This window comes from Pimephales promelas, chromosome 3 (assembly GCF_988280905.1).
Source record: "Pimephales promelas chromosome 3, fPimPro1.hap1.1, whole genome shotgun sequence".
NCBI lineage: Eukaryota > Metazoa > Chordata > Actinopteri > Cypriniformes > Leuciscidae > Pimephales > Pimephales promelas.
In genome coordinates, this window is record NC_142771.1 from 46262380 (window position 1) to 46272379 (window position 10000).

Genomic DNA, 10000 nt, shown 5'->3' on the forward strand with positions numbered 1-10000 from the left:
AGAACATTAGGGTAGTAAACTATATAAAGCTTACAGCACCTGGTATTCCCAGGCGGTCTCCCATCCAAGTACTAACCTGGCCCGACCCTGCTTAGCTTCCGAGATCAGACGAGTTCGGGCGTTCTCAAGGTGGTATGGCCGTAAGCGAAATCTGCTGCCAAAATTGGGCTATTTGAATGGTTAGAACATTAGGGTAGTAAACTATATAAAGCTTACAGCACCTGGTATTCCCAGGCGGTCTCCCATCCAAGTACTAACCAGGCCCGACCCTGCTTAGCTTCCGAGATCAGACGAGTTCGGGCGTTCTCAAGGTGGTATGGCCGTAAGCGAAATCTGTTGCCAAAATTGGGCTATTTGAATGGTTAGAACATTAGGGTAGTAAACTATATAAAGCTTACAGCACCTGGTATTCCCAGGCGGTCTCCCATTCAAGTACTAACCAGGCCCGACCCTGCTTAGCTTCCGAGATCAGACGAGTTCGGGCGTTCTCAAGGTGGTATGGCCGTAAGCGAAATCCGCTGCCAAAATTGGGCTATTTGAAGAAGAAAAAAAAAGAGACTCTTTCAGGCTTTCTGAAGAAACTCAGAGAATATTTCAGGCATTTCGAGGGGAAAAAAGACAATTTAGGATTTTTGAACCATTTCATTGACTCTTTTTTTTTTTTTTTTTTTTTTAAACAATAAAGCTTACAGCACCTGGTATTCCCAGGCGGTCTCCCATCCAAGTACTAACCAGGCCTGACCCTGCTTAGCTTCCGAGATCAGACGAGTTCGGGCGTTCTCAAGGTGGTATGGCCGTAAGCGAAATCTGCTGCCAAAATTGGGCTATTTGAATGGTTAGAACATTAGGGTAGTAAACTATATAAAGCTTACAGCACCTGGTATTCCCAGGCGGTCTCCCATCCAAGTACTAACCAGGCCCGACCCTGCTTAGCTTCCGAGATCAGACGAGTTCGGGCGTTCTCAAGGTGGTATGGCCGTAAGCGAAATCTGCTGCCAAAATTGGGCTATTTGAATGGTTAGAACATTAGGGTAGTAAACTATATAAAGCTTACAGCACCTGGTATTCCCAGGCGGTCTCCCATCCAAGTACTAACCAGGCCCGACCCTGCTTAGCTTCCGAGATCAGACGAGTTCGGGCGTCCTCAAGGTGGTATGGCCGTAAGCGAAATCTGCTGCCAAAATTGGGCTATTTGAATGGTTAGAACATTAGGGTAGTAAACTATATAAAGCTTACAGCACCTGGTATTCCCAGGCGGTCTCCCATCCAAGTACTAACCAGGCCCGACCCTGCTTAGCTTCCGAGATCAGACGAGTTCGGGCGTTCTCAAGGTGGTATGGCCGTAAGCGAAATCTGCTGCCAAAATTGGGCTATTTGAATGGTTAGAACATTAGGGTAGTAAACTATATAAAGCTTACAGCACCTGGTATTCCCAGGCGGTCTCCCATCCAAGTACTAACCAGGCCCGACCCTGCTTAGCTTCCGAGATCAGACGAGTTCGGGCGTTCTCAAGGTGGTATGGCCGTAAGCGAAATCTGCTGCCAAAATTGGGCTATTTGAATGGTTAGAACATTAGGGTAGTAAACTATATAAAGCTTACAGCACCTGGTATTCCCAGGCGGTCTCCCATCCAAGTACTAACCAGGCCCGACCCTGCTTAGCTTCCGAGATCAGACGAGTTCGGGCGTCCTCAAGGTGGTATGGCCGTAAGCGAAATCTGCTGCCAAAATTGGGCTATTTGAATGGTTAGAACATTAGGGTAGTAAACTATATAAAGCTTACAGCACCTGGTATTCCCAGGCGGTCTCCCATCCAAGTACTAACCAGGCCCGACCCTGCTTAGCTTCCGAGATCAGACGAGTTCGGGCGTTCTCAAGGTGGTATGGCCGTAAGCGAAATCTGCTGCCAAAATTGGGCTATTTGAATGGTTAGAACATTAGGGTAGTAAACTATATAAAGCTTACAGCACCTGGTATTCCCAGGCGGTCTCCCATCCAAGTACTAACCAGGCCCGACCCTGCTTAGCTTCCGAGATCAGACGAGTTCGGGCGTTCTCAAGGTGGTATGGCCGTAAGCGAAATCTGCTGCCAAAATTGGGCTATTTGAATGGTTAGAACATTAGGGTAGTAAACTATATAAAGCTTACAGCACCTGGTATTCCCAGGCGGTCTCCCATCCAAGTACTAACCAGGCCCGACCCTGCTTAGCTTCCGAGATCAGACGAGTTCGGGCGTTCTCAAGGTGGTATGGCCGTAAGCGAAATCTGCTGCCAAAATTGGGCTATTTGAATGGTTAGAACATTAGGGTAGTAAACTATATAAAGCTTACAGCACCTGGTATTCCCAGGCGGTCTCCCATCCAAGTACTAACCAGGCCCGACCCTGCTTAGCTTCCGAGATCAGACGAGTTCGGGCGTTCTCAAGGTGGTATGGCCGTAAGCGAAATCTGCTGCCAAAATTGGGCTATTTGAATGGTTAGAACATTAGGGTAGTAAACTATATAAAGCTTACAGCACCTGGTATTCCCAGGCGGTCTCCCATCCAAGTACTAACCAGGCCCGACCCTGCTTAGCTTCCGAGATCAGACGAGTTCGGGCGTTCTCAAGGTGGTATGGCCGTAAGCGAAATCTGCTGCCAAAATTGGGCTATTTGAATGGTTAGAACATTAGGGTAGTAAACTATATAAAGCTTACAGCACCTGGTATTCCCAGGCGGTCTCCCATTCAAGTACTAACCAGGCCCGACCCTGCTTAGCTTCCGAGATCAGACGAGTTCGGGCGTTCTCAAGGTGGTATGGCCGTAAGCGAAATCCGCTGCCAAAATTGGGCTATTTGAAGAAGAAAAAAAAAGAGACTCTTTCAGGCTTTCTGAAGAAACTCAGAGAATATTTCAGGCATTTCGAGGGGAAAAAAGACAATTTAGGATTTTTGAACCATTTCATTGACTCTTTTTTTTTTTTTTTTTTTTTTTAAACAATAAAGCTTACAGCACCTGGTATTCCCAGGCGGTCTCCCATCCAAGTACTAACCAGGCCCGACCCTGCTTAGCTTCCGAGATCAGACGAGTTCGGGCGTTCTCAAGGTGGTATGGCCGTAAGCGAAATCTGCTGCCAAAATTGGGCTATTTGAATGGTTAGAACATTAGGGTAGTAAACTATATAAAGCTTACAGCACCTGGTATTCCCAGGCGGTCTCCCATCCAAGTACTAACCAGGCCCGACCCTGCTTAGCTTCCGAGATCAGACGAGTTCGGGCGTTCTCAAGGTGGTATGGCCGTAAGCGAAATCTGCTGCCAAAATTGGGCTATTTGAATGGTTAGAACATTAGGGTAGTAAACTATATAAAGCTTACAGCACCTGGTATTCCCAGGCGGTCTCCCATCCAAGTACTAACCAGGCCCGACCCTGCTTAGCTTCCGAGATCAGACGAGTTCGGGCGTCCTCAAGGTGGTATGGCCGTAAGCGAAATCTGCTGCCAAAATTGGGCTATTTGAATGGTTAGAACATTAGGGTAGTAAACTATATAAAGCTTACAGCACCTGGTATTCCCAGGCGGTCTCCCATCCAAGTACTAACCAGGCCCGACCCTGCTTAGCTTCCGAGATCAGACGAGTTCGGGCGTTCTCAAGGTGGTATGGCCGTAAGCGAAATCTGCTGCCAAAATTGGGCTATTTGAATGGTTAGAACATTAGGGTAGTAAACTATATAAAGCTTACAGCACCTGGTATTCCCAGGCGGTCTCCCATCCAAGTACTAACCAGGCCCGACCCTGCTTAGCTTCCGAGATCAGACGAGTTCGGGCGTTCTCAAGGTGGTATGGCCGTAAGCGAAATCTGCTGCCAAAATTGGGCTATTTGAATGGTTAGAACATTAGGGTAGTAAACTATATAAAGCTTACAGCACCTGGTATTCCCAGGCGGTCTCCCATCCAAGTACTAACCAGGCCCGACCCTGCTTAGCTTCCGAGATCAGACGAGTTCGGGCGTTCTCAAGGTGGTATGGCCGTAAGCGAAATCTGCTGCCAAAATTGGGCTATTTGAATGGTTAGAACATTAGGGTAGTAAACTATATAAAGCTTACAGCACCTGGTATTCCCAGGCGGTCTCCCATCCAAGTACTAACCAGGCCCGACCCTGCTTAGCTTCCGAGATCAGACGAGTTCGGGCGTTCTCAAGGTGGTATGGCCGTAAGCGAAATCTGCTGCCAAAATTGGGCTATTTGAATGGTTAGAACATTAGGGTAGTAAACTATATAAAGCTTACAGCACCTGGTATTCCCAGGCGGTCTCCCATCCAAGTACTAACCAGGCCCGACCCTGCTTAGCTTCCGAGATCAGACGAGTTCGGGCGTTCTCAAGGTGGTATGGCCGTAAGCGAAATCTGCTGCCAAAATTGGGCTATTTGAATGGTTAGAACATTAGGGTAGTAAACTATATAAAGCTTACAGCACCTGGTATTCCCAGGCGGTCTCCCATTCAAGTACTAACCAGGCCCGACCCTGCTTAGCTTCCGAGATCAGACGAGTTCGGGCGTTCTCAAGGTGGTATGGCCGTAAGCGAAATCCGCTGCCAAAATTGGGCTATTTGAAGAAGAAAAAAAAAGAGACTCTTTCAGGCTTTCTGAAGAAACTCAGAGAATATTTCAGGCATTTCGAGGGGAAAAAAGACAATTTAGGATTTTTGAACCATTTCATTGACTCTTTTTTTTTTTTTTTTTTTTTAAACAATAAAGCTTACAGCACCTGGTATTCCCAGGCGGTCTCCCATCCAAGTACTAACCAGGCCCGACCCTGCTTAGCTTCCGAGATCAGACGAGTTCGGGCGTTCTCAAGGTGGTATGGCCGTAAGCGAAATCTGCTGCCAAAATTGGGCTATTTGAATGGTTAGAACATTAGGGTAGTAAACTATATAAAGCTTACAGCACCTGGTATTCCCAGGCGGTCTCCCATCCAAGTACTAACCAGGCCCGACCCTGCTTAGCTTCCGAGATCAGACGAGTTCGGGCGTTCTCAAGGTGGTATGGCCGTAAGCGAAATCTGCTGCCAAAATTGGGCTATTTGAATGGTTAGAACATTAGGGTAGTAAACTATATAAAGCTTACAGCACCTGGTATTCCCAGGCGGTCTCCCATCCAAGTACTAACCAGGCCCGACCCTGCTTAGCTTCCGAGATCAGACGAGTTCGGGCGTCCTCAAGGTGGTATGGCCGTAAGCGAAATCTGCTGCCAAAATTGGGCTATTTGAATGGTTAGAACATTAGGGTAGTAAACTATATAAAGCTTACAGCACCTGGTATTCCCAGGCGGTCTCCCATCCAAGTACTAACCAGGCCCGACCCTGCTTAGCTTCCGAGATCAGACGAGTTCGGGCGTTCTCAAGGTGGTATGGCCGTAAGCGAAATCCGCTGCCAAAATTGGGCTATTTGAAGAAGAAAAAAAAAGAGACTCTTTCAGGCTTTCTGAAGAAACTCAGAGAATATTTCAGGCATTTCGAGGGGAAAAAAGACAATTTAGGATTTTTGAACCATTTCATTGACTCTTTTTTTTTTTTTTTTTTTTTTAAACAATAAAGCTTACAGCACCTGGTATTCCCAGGCGGTCTCCCATCCAAGTACTAACCAGGCCCGACCCTGCTTAGCTTCCGAGATCAGACGAGTTCGGGCGTTCTCAAGGTGGTATGGCCGTAAGCGAAATCTGCTGCCAAAATTGGGCTATTTGAATGGTTAGAACATTAGGGTAGTAAACTATATAAAGCTTACAGCACCTGGTATTCCCAGGCGGTCTTCCATCCAAGTACTAACCAGGCCCGACCCTGCTTAGCTTCCGAGATCAGACGAGTTCGGGCGTTCTCAAGGTGGTATGGCCGTAAGCGAAATCCGCTGCCAAAATTGGGCTATTTGAAGAAGAAAAAAAAAGAGACTCTTTCAGGCTTTCTGAAGAAACTCAGAGAATATTTCAGGCATTTCGAGGGGAAAAAAGACAATTTAGGATTTTTGAACCATTTCATTGACTCTTTTTTTTTTTTTTTATACAATAAAGCTTACAGCACCTGGTATTCCCAGGCGGTCTCCCATCCAAGTACTAACCTGGCCCGACCCTGCTTAGCTTCCGAGATCAGACGAGTTCGGGCGTTCTCAAGGTGGTATGGCCGTAAGCGAAATCTGCTACCAAAATTGGGCTATTTGAATGGTTAGAACATTAGGGTAGTAAACTATATAAAGCTTACAGCACCTGGTATTCCCAGGCGGTCTCCCATCCAAGTACTAACCAGGCCCGACCCTGCTTAGCTTCCGAGATCAGACGAGTTCGGGCGTTCTCAAGGTGGTATGGCCGTAAGCGAAATCTGTTGCCAAAATTGGGCTATTTGAATGGTTAGAACATTAGGGTAGTAAACTATATAAAGCTTACAGCACCTGGTATTCCCAGGCGGTCTCCCATTCAAGTACTAACCAGGCCCGACCCTGCTTAGCTTCCGAGATCAGACGAGTTCGGGCGTTCTCAAGGTGGTATGGCCGTAAGCGAAATCTGCTGCCAAAATTGGGCTATTTGAATGGTTAGAACATTAGGGTAGTAAACTATATAAAGCTTACAGCACCTGGTATTCCCAGGCGGTCTCCCATCCAAGTACTAACCAGGCCCGACCCTGCTTAGCTTCCGAGATCAGACGAGTTCGGGCGTTCTCAAGGTGGTATGGCCGTAAGCGAAATCTGCTGCCAAAATTGGGCTATTTGAATGGTTAGAACATTAGGGTAGTAAACTATATAAAGCTTACAGCACCTGGTATTCCAAGGCGGTCTCCCATTCAAGTACTAACCAGGCCCGACCCTGCTTAGCTTCCGAGATCAGACGAGTTCGGGCGTTCTCAAGGTGGTATGGCCGTAAGCGAAATCCGCTGCCAAAATTGGGCTATTTGAAGAAGAAAAAAAAAGAGACTCTTTCAGGCTTTCTGAAGAAACTCAGAGAATATTTCAGGCATTTCGAGGGGAAAAAAGACAATTTAGGATTTTTGAACCATTTCATTGACTCTTTTTTTTTTTTTTTTTTTTTTATACAATAAAGCTTACAGCACCTGGTATTCCCAGGCGGTCTCCCATCCAAGTACTAACCTGGCCCGACCCTGCTTAGCTTCCGAGATCAGACGAGTTCGGGCGTTCTCAAGGTGGTATGGCCGTAAGCGAAATCTGCTGCCAAAATTGGGCTATTTGAATGGTTAGAACATTAGGGTAGTAAACTATATAAAGCTTACAGCACCTGGTATTCCCAGGCGGTCTCCCATCCAAGTACTAACCAGGCCCGACCCTGCTTAGCTTCCGAGATCAGACGAGTTCGGGCGTTCTCAAGGTGGTATGGCCGTAAGCGAAATCTGTTGCCAAAATTGGGCTATTTGAATGGTTAGAACATTAGGGTAGTAAACTATATAAAGCTTACAGCACCTGGTATTCCCAGGCGGTCTCCCATTCAAGTACTAACCAGGCCCGACCCTGCTTAGCTTCCGAGATCAGACGAGTTCGGGCGTTCTCAAGGTGGTATGGCCGTAAGCGAAATCCGCTGCCAAAATTGGGCTATTTGAAGAAGAAAAAAAAAGAGACTCTTTCAGGCTTTCTGAAGAAACTCAGAGAATATTTCAGGCATTTCGAGGGGAAAAAAGACAATTTAGGATTTTTGAACCATTTCATTGACTCTTTTTTTTTTTTTTTTTTTTTAAACAATAAAGCTTACAGCACCTGGTATTCCCAGGCGGTCTCCCATCCAAGTACTAACCAGGCCCGACCCTGCTTAGCTTCCGAGATCAGACGAGTTCGGGCGTTCTCAAGGTGGTATGGCCGTAAGCGAAATCTGCTGCCAAAATTGGGCTATTTGAATGGTTAGAACATTAGGGTAGTAAACTATATAAATCTTACAGCACCTGGTATTCCCAGGCGGTCTCCCATCCAAGTACTAACCAGGCCCGACCCTGCTTAGCTTCCGAGATCAGACGAGTTCGGGCGTTCTCAAGGTGGTATGGCCGTAAGCGAAATCTGCTGCCAAAATTGGGCTATTTGAATGGTTAGAACATTAGGGTAGTAAACTATATAAAGCTTACAGCACCTGGTATTCCCAGGCGGTCTCCCATCCAAGTACTAACCAGGCCCGACCCTGCTTAGCTTCCGAGATCAGACGAGTTCGGGCGTCCTCAAGGTGGTATGGCCGTAAGCGAAATCTGCTGCCAAAATTGGGCTATTTGAATGGTTAGAACATTAGGGTAGTAAACTATATAAAGCTTACAGCACCTGGTATTCCCAGGCGGTCTCCCATCCAAGTACTAACCAGGCCCGACCCTGCTTAGCTTCCGAGATCAGACGAGTTCGGGCGTTCTCAAGGTGGTATGGCCGTAAGCGAAATCTGCTGCCAAAATTGGGCTATTTGAATGGTTAGAACATTAGGGTAGTAAACTATATAAAGCTTACAGCACCTGGTATTCCCAGGCGGTCTCCCATCCAAGTACTAACCAGGCCCGACCCTGCTTAGCTTCCGAGATCAGACGAGTTCGGGCGTTCTCAAGGTGGTATGGCCGTAAGCGAAATCTGCTGCCAAAATTGGGCTATTTGAATGGTTAGAACATTAGGGTAGTAAACTATATAAAGCTTACAGCACCTGGTATTCCCAGGCGGTCTCCCATCCAAGTACTAACCAGGCCCGACCCTGCTTAGCTTCCGAGATCAGACGAGTTCGGGCGTTCTCAAGGTGGTATGGCAGTAAGCGAAATCTGCTGCCAAAATTGGGCTATTTGAATGGTTAGAACATTAGGGTAGTAAACTATATAAAGCTTACAGCACCTGGTATTCCCAGGCGGTCTCCCATCCAAGTACTAACCAGGCCCGACCCTGCTTAGCTTCCGAGATCAGACGAGTTCGGGCGTTCTCAAGGTGGTATGGCCGTAAGCGAAATCTGCTGCCAAAATTGGGCTATTTGAATGGTTAGAACATTAGGGTAGTAAACTATATAAAGCTTACAGCACCTGGTATTCCCAGGCGGTCTCCCATCCAAGTACTAACCAGGCCCGACCCTGCTTAGCTTCCGAGATCAGACGAGTTCGGGCGTTCTCAAGGTGGTATGGCCGTAAGCGAAATCTGCTGCCAAAATTGGGCTATTTGAATGGTTAGAACATTAGGGTAGTAAACTATATAAAGCTTACAGCACCTGGTATTCCCAGGCGGTCTCCCATTCAAGTACTAACCAGGCCCGACCCTGCTTAGCTTCCGAGATCAGACGAGTTCGGGCGTTCTCAAGGTGGTATGGCCGTAAGCGAAATCCGCTGCCAAAATTGGGCTATTTGAAGAAGAAAAAAAAAGAGACTCTTTCAGGCTTTCTGAAGAAACTCAGAGAATATTTCAGGCATTTCGAGGGGAAAAAAGACAATTTAGGATTTTTGAACCATTTCATTGACTCTTTTTTTTTTTTTTTTTTTTTTAAACAATAAAGCTTACAGCACCTGGTATTCCCAGGCGGTCTCCCATCCAAGTACTAACCAGGCCCGACCCTGCTTAGCTTCCGAGATCAGACGAGTTCGGGCGTTCTCAAGGTGGTATGGCCGTAAGCGAAATCTGCTGCCAAAATTGGGCTATTTGAATGGTTAGAACATTAGGGTAGTAAACTATATAAAGCTTACAGCACCTGGTATTCCCAGGCGGTCTCCCATCCAAGTACTAACCAGGCCCGACCCTGCTTAGCTTCCGAGATCAGACGAGTTCGGGCGTTCTCAAGGTGGTATGGCCGTAAGCGAAATCTGCTGCCAAAATTGGGCTATTTGAATGGTTAGAACATTAGGGTAGTAAACTATATAAAGCTTACAGCACCTGGTATTCCCAGGCGGTCTCCCATCCAAGTACTAACCAGGCCCGACCCTGCTTAGCTTCCGAGATCAGACGAGTTCGGGCGTCCTCAAGGTGGTATGGCCGTAAGCGAAATCTGCTGCCAAAATTGGGCTATTTGAATGGTTAGAACATTAGGGTAGTAAACTATATAAA

At 47.0% G+C, this 10000-nt stretch overlaps 51 non-coding genes across 51 annotated transcripts in view; all 51 read right to left on the reverse strand.

Annotated features, from left to right (window-relative positions):
* Positions 1-27: 27 nt before the first annotated feature.
* Positions 28-146, reverse strand: LOC148989689 (5S ribosomal RNA). Its single transcript, XR_016167669.1, has one exon. It is a non-coding gene; the product is annotated as a 5S ribosomal RNA (ribosomal RNA).
* A 63-nt stretch (positions 147-209) lies between these two features.
* Positions 210-328, reverse strand: LOC148989690 (5S ribosomal RNA). Its single transcript, XR_016156364.1, has one exon. It is a non-coding gene; the product is annotated as a 5S ribosomal RNA (ribosomal RNA).
* A 63-nt stretch (positions 329-391) lies between these two features.
* Positions 392-510, reverse strand: LOC148989691 (5S ribosomal RNA). The gene has a single exon (XR_016160681.1). It is a non-coding gene; the product is annotated as a 5S ribosomal RNA (ribosomal RNA).
* A 173-nt stretch (positions 511-683) lies between these two features.
* On the reverse strand, positions 684-802 carry LOC148989692 (5S ribosomal RNA). The gene has a single exon (XR_016162572.1). It is a non-coding gene; the product is annotated as a 5S ribosomal RNA (ribosomal RNA).
* Positions 803-865: 63 nt separating this feature from the next.
* LOC148989693 (5S ribosomal RNA) lies at positions 866-984 on the reverse strand. Its single transcript, XR_016156365.1, has one exon. It is a non-coding gene; the product is annotated as a 5S ribosomal RNA (ribosomal RNA).
* Positions 985-1047: 63 nt separating this feature from the next.
* LOC148989694 (5S ribosomal RNA) lies at positions 1048-1166 on the reverse strand. The gene has a single exon (XR_016161423.1). It is a non-coding gene; the product is annotated as a 5S ribosomal RNA (ribosomal RNA).
* A 63-nt stretch (positions 1167-1229) lies between these two features.
* On the reverse strand, positions 1230-1348 carry LOC148989695 (5S ribosomal RNA). The gene has a single exon (XR_016156367.1). It is a non-coding gene; the product is annotated as a 5S ribosomal RNA (ribosomal RNA).
* A 63-nt stretch (positions 1349-1411) lies between these two features.
* LOC148989696 (5S ribosomal RNA) lies at positions 1412-1530 on the reverse strand. The gene has a single exon (XR_016156368.1). It is a non-coding gene; the product is annotated as a 5S ribosomal RNA (ribosomal RNA).
* A 63-nt stretch (positions 1531-1593) lies between these two features.
* LOC148989697 (5S ribosomal RNA) lies at positions 1594-1712 on the reverse strand. Its single transcript, XR_016161425.1, has one exon. It is a non-coding gene; the product is annotated as a 5S ribosomal RNA (ribosomal RNA).
* A 63-nt stretch (positions 1713-1775) lies between these two features.
* Positions 1776-1894, reverse strand: LOC148989698 (5S ribosomal RNA). The gene has a single exon (XR_016156369.1). It is a non-coding gene; the product is annotated as a 5S ribosomal RNA (ribosomal RNA).
* A 63-nt stretch (positions 1895-1957) lies between these two features.
* LOC148989699 (5S ribosomal RNA) lies at positions 1958-2076 on the reverse strand. The gene has a single exon (XR_016156370.1). It is a non-coding gene; the product is annotated as a 5S ribosomal RNA (ribosomal RNA).
* Positions 2077-2139: 63 nt separating this feature from the next.
* On the reverse strand, positions 2140-2258 carry LOC148989700 (5S ribosomal RNA). The gene has a single exon (XR_016156371.1). It is a non-coding gene; the product is annotated as a 5S ribosomal RNA (ribosomal RNA).
* Positions 2259-2321: 63 nt separating this feature from the next.
* LOC148989701 (5S ribosomal RNA) lies at positions 2322-2440 on the reverse strand. The gene has a single exon (XR_016156372.1). It is a non-coding gene; the product is annotated as a 5S ribosomal RNA (ribosomal RNA).
* Positions 2441-2503: 63 nt separating this feature from the next.
* On the reverse strand, positions 2504-2622 carry LOC148989702 (5S ribosomal RNA). The gene has a single exon (XR_016156373.1). It is a non-coding gene; the product is annotated as a 5S ribosomal RNA (ribosomal RNA).
* A 63-nt stretch (positions 2623-2685) lies between these two features.
* LOC148989703 (5S ribosomal RNA) lies at positions 2686-2804 on the reverse strand. Its single transcript, XR_016160682.1, has one exon. It is a non-coding gene; the product is annotated as a 5S ribosomal RNA (ribosomal RNA).
* A 174-nt stretch (positions 2805-2978) lies between these two features.
* LOC148989704 (5S ribosomal RNA) lies at positions 2979-3097 on the reverse strand. The gene has a single exon (XR_016156374.1). It is a non-coding gene; the product is annotated as a 5S ribosomal RNA (ribosomal RNA).
* A 63-nt stretch (positions 3098-3160) lies between these two features.
* Positions 3161-3279, reverse strand: LOC148989705 (5S ribosomal RNA). Its single transcript, XR_016156375.1, has one exon. It is a non-coding gene; the product is annotated as a 5S ribosomal RNA (ribosomal RNA).
* Positions 3280-3342: 63 nt separating this feature from the next.
* LOC148989706 (5S ribosomal RNA) lies at positions 3343-3461 on the reverse strand. The gene has a single exon (XR_016161426.1). It is a non-coding gene; the product is annotated as a 5S ribosomal RNA (ribosomal RNA).
* Positions 3462-3524: 63 nt separating this feature from the next.
* Positions 3525-3643, reverse strand: LOC148989707 (5S ribosomal RNA). The gene has a single exon (XR_016156376.1). It is a non-coding gene; the product is annotated as a 5S ribosomal RNA (ribosomal RNA).
* A 63-nt stretch (positions 3644-3706) lies between these two features.
* Positions 3707-3825, reverse strand: LOC148989708 (5S ribosomal RNA). Its single transcript, XR_016156378.1, has one exon. It is a non-coding gene; the product is annotated as a 5S ribosomal RNA (ribosomal RNA).
* A 63-nt stretch (positions 3826-3888) lies between these two features.
* LOC148989709 (5S ribosomal RNA) lies at positions 3889-4007 on the reverse strand. Its single transcript, XR_016156379.1, has one exon. It is a non-coding gene; the product is annotated as a 5S ribosomal RNA (ribosomal RNA).
* A 63-nt stretch (positions 4008-4070) lies between these two features.
* LOC148989710 (5S ribosomal RNA) lies at positions 4071-4189 on the reverse strand. Its single transcript, XR_016156380.1, has one exon. It is a non-coding gene; the product is annotated as a 5S ribosomal RNA (ribosomal RNA).
* A 63-nt stretch (positions 4190-4252) lies between these two features.
* On the reverse strand, positions 4253-4371 carry LOC148989711 (5S ribosomal RNA). Its single transcript, XR_016156381.1, has one exon. It is a non-coding gene; the product is annotated as a 5S ribosomal RNA (ribosomal RNA).
* A 63-nt stretch (positions 4372-4434) lies between these two features.
* LOC148989712 (5S ribosomal RNA) lies at positions 4435-4553 on the reverse strand. Its single transcript, XR_016160683.1, has one exon. It is a non-coding gene; the product is annotated as a 5S ribosomal RNA (ribosomal RNA).
* A 172-nt stretch (positions 4554-4725) lies between these two features.
* LOC148989713 (5S ribosomal RNA) lies at positions 4726-4844 on the reverse strand. Its single transcript, XR_016156382.1, has one exon. It is a non-coding gene; the product is annotated as a 5S ribosomal RNA (ribosomal RNA).
* Positions 4845-4907: 63 nt separating this feature from the next.
* Positions 4908-5026, reverse strand: LOC148989714 (5S ribosomal RNA). Its single transcript, XR_016156383.1, has one exon. It is a non-coding gene; the product is annotated as a 5S ribosomal RNA (ribosomal RNA).
* Positions 5027-5089: 63 nt separating this feature from the next.
* LOC148989715 (5S ribosomal RNA) lies at positions 5090-5208 on the reverse strand. Its single transcript, XR_016161427.1, has one exon. It is a non-coding gene; the product is annotated as a 5S ribosomal RNA (ribosomal RNA).
* Positions 5209-5271: 63 nt separating this feature from the next.
* On the reverse strand, positions 5272-5390 carry LOC148989716 (5S ribosomal RNA). The gene has a single exon (XR_016156384.1). It is a non-coding gene; the product is annotated as a 5S ribosomal RNA (ribosomal RNA).
* A 173-nt stretch (positions 5391-5563) lies between these two features.
* LOC148989717 (5S ribosomal RNA) lies at positions 5564-5682 on the reverse strand. The gene has a single exon (XR_016156385.1). It is a non-coding gene; the product is annotated as a 5S ribosomal RNA (ribosomal RNA).
* Positions 5683-5745: 63 nt separating this feature from the next.
* LOC148989718 (5S ribosomal RNA) lies at positions 5746-5864 on the reverse strand. Its single transcript, XR_016161689.1, has one exon. It is a non-coding gene; the product is annotated as a 5S ribosomal RNA (ribosomal RNA).
* Positions 5865-6030: 166 nt separating this feature from the next.
* Positions 6031-6149, reverse strand: LOC148989719 (5S ribosomal RNA). The gene has a single exon (XR_016167680.1). It is a non-coding gene; the product is annotated as a 5S ribosomal RNA (ribosomal RNA).
* A 63-nt stretch (positions 6150-6212) lies between these two features.
* Positions 6213-6331, reverse strand: LOC148989720 (5S ribosomal RNA). Its single transcript, XR_016156386.1, has one exon. It is a non-coding gene; the product is annotated as a 5S ribosomal RNA (ribosomal RNA).
* Positions 6332-6394: 63 nt separating this feature from the next.
* On the reverse strand, positions 6395-6513 carry LOC148989721 (5S ribosomal RNA). The gene has a single exon (XR_016160684.1). It is a non-coding gene; the product is annotated as a 5S ribosomal RNA (ribosomal RNA).
* A 63-nt stretch (positions 6514-6576) lies between these two features.
* On the reverse strand, positions 6577-6695 carry LOC148989722 (5S ribosomal RNA). Its single transcript, XR_016156387.1, has one exon. It is a non-coding gene; the product is annotated as a 5S ribosomal RNA (ribosomal RNA).
* Positions 6696-6758: 63 nt separating this feature from the next.
* On the reverse strand, positions 6759-6877 carry LOC148989723 (5S ribosomal RNA). The gene has a single exon (XR_016163120.1). It is a non-coding gene; the product is annotated as a 5S ribosomal RNA (ribosomal RNA).
* A 173-nt stretch (positions 6878-7050) lies between these two features.
* LOC148989724 (5S ribosomal RNA) lies at positions 7051-7169 on the reverse strand. The gene has a single exon (XR_016167691.1). It is a non-coding gene; the product is annotated as a 5S ribosomal RNA (ribosomal RNA).
* A 63-nt stretch (positions 7170-7232) lies between these two features.
* On the reverse strand, positions 7233-7351 carry LOC148989725 (5S ribosomal RNA). Its single transcript, XR_016156389.1, has one exon. It is a non-coding gene; the product is annotated as a 5S ribosomal RNA (ribosomal RNA).
* Positions 7352-7414: 63 nt separating this feature from the next.
* Positions 7415-7533, reverse strand: LOC148989726 (5S ribosomal RNA). The gene has a single exon (XR_016160685.1). It is a non-coding gene; the product is annotated as a 5S ribosomal RNA (ribosomal RNA).
* A 172-nt stretch (positions 7534-7705) lies between these two features.
* Positions 7706-7824, reverse strand: LOC148989727 (5S ribosomal RNA). Its single transcript, XR_016156390.1, has one exon. It is a non-coding gene; the product is annotated as a 5S ribosomal RNA (ribosomal RNA).
* A 63-nt stretch (positions 7825-7887) lies between these two features.
* On the reverse strand, positions 7888-8006 carry LOC148989728 (5S ribosomal RNA). The gene has a single exon (XR_016162193.1). It is a non-coding gene; the product is annotated as a 5S ribosomal RNA (ribosomal RNA).
* A 63-nt stretch (positions 8007-8069) lies between these two features.
* On the reverse strand, positions 8070-8188 carry LOC148989729 (5S ribosomal RNA). The gene has a single exon (XR_016161428.1). It is a non-coding gene; the product is annotated as a 5S ribosomal RNA (ribosomal RNA).
* A 63-nt stretch (positions 8189-8251) lies between these two features.
* Positions 8252-8370, reverse strand: LOC148989730 (5S ribosomal RNA). Its single transcript, XR_016156391.1, has one exon. It is a non-coding gene; the product is annotated as a 5S ribosomal RNA (ribosomal RNA).
* Positions 8371-8433: 63 nt separating this feature from the next.
* Positions 8434-8552, reverse strand: LOC148989731 (5S ribosomal RNA). The gene has a single exon (XR_016156392.1). It is a non-coding gene; the product is annotated as a 5S ribosomal RNA (ribosomal RNA).
* A 63-nt stretch (positions 8553-8615) lies between these two features.
* On the reverse strand, positions 8616-8734 carry LOC148989732 (5S ribosomal RNA). The gene has a single exon (XR_016162425.1). It is a non-coding gene; the product is annotated as a 5S ribosomal RNA (ribosomal RNA).
* Positions 8735-8797: 63 nt separating this feature from the next.
* On the reverse strand, positions 8798-8916 carry LOC148989733 (5S ribosomal RNA). The gene has a single exon (XR_016156393.1). It is a non-coding gene; the product is annotated as a 5S ribosomal RNA (ribosomal RNA).
* Positions 8917-8979: 63 nt separating this feature from the next.
* LOC148989734 (5S ribosomal RNA) lies at positions 8980-9098 on the reverse strand. The gene has a single exon (XR_016156394.1). It is a non-coding gene; the product is annotated as a 5S ribosomal RNA (ribosomal RNA).
* A 63-nt stretch (positions 9099-9161) lies between these two features.
* On the reverse strand, positions 9162-9280 carry LOC148989735 (5S ribosomal RNA). Its single transcript, XR_016160686.1, has one exon. It is a non-coding gene; the product is annotated as a 5S ribosomal RNA (ribosomal RNA).
* A 173-nt stretch (positions 9281-9453) lies between these two features.
* LOC148989736 (5S ribosomal RNA) lies at positions 9454-9572 on the reverse strand. Its single transcript, XR_016156395.1, has one exon. It is a non-coding gene; the product is annotated as a 5S ribosomal RNA (ribosomal RNA).
* A 63-nt stretch (positions 9573-9635) lies between these two features.
* Positions 9636-9754, reverse strand: LOC148989737 (5S ribosomal RNA). Its single transcript, XR_016156396.1, has one exon. It is a non-coding gene; the product is annotated as a 5S ribosomal RNA (ribosomal RNA).
* A 63-nt stretch (positions 9755-9817) lies between these two features.
* On the reverse strand, positions 9818-9936 carry LOC148989738 (5S ribosomal RNA). Its single transcript, XR_016161429.1, has one exon. It is a non-coding gene; the product is annotated as a 5S ribosomal RNA (ribosomal RNA).
* Positions 9937-9999: 63 nt separating this feature from the next.
* The window catches only part of LOC148989739 (5S ribosomal RNA), a 119-nt gene continuing 118 nt past the window's right edge, over position 10000 (reverse strand). The window contains exon 1 of the ribosomal RNA XR_016156397.1: position 10000. This exon is cut by the window's right edge and continues 118 nt beyond it. This is a non-coding gene — a ribosomal RNA (5S ribosomal RNA).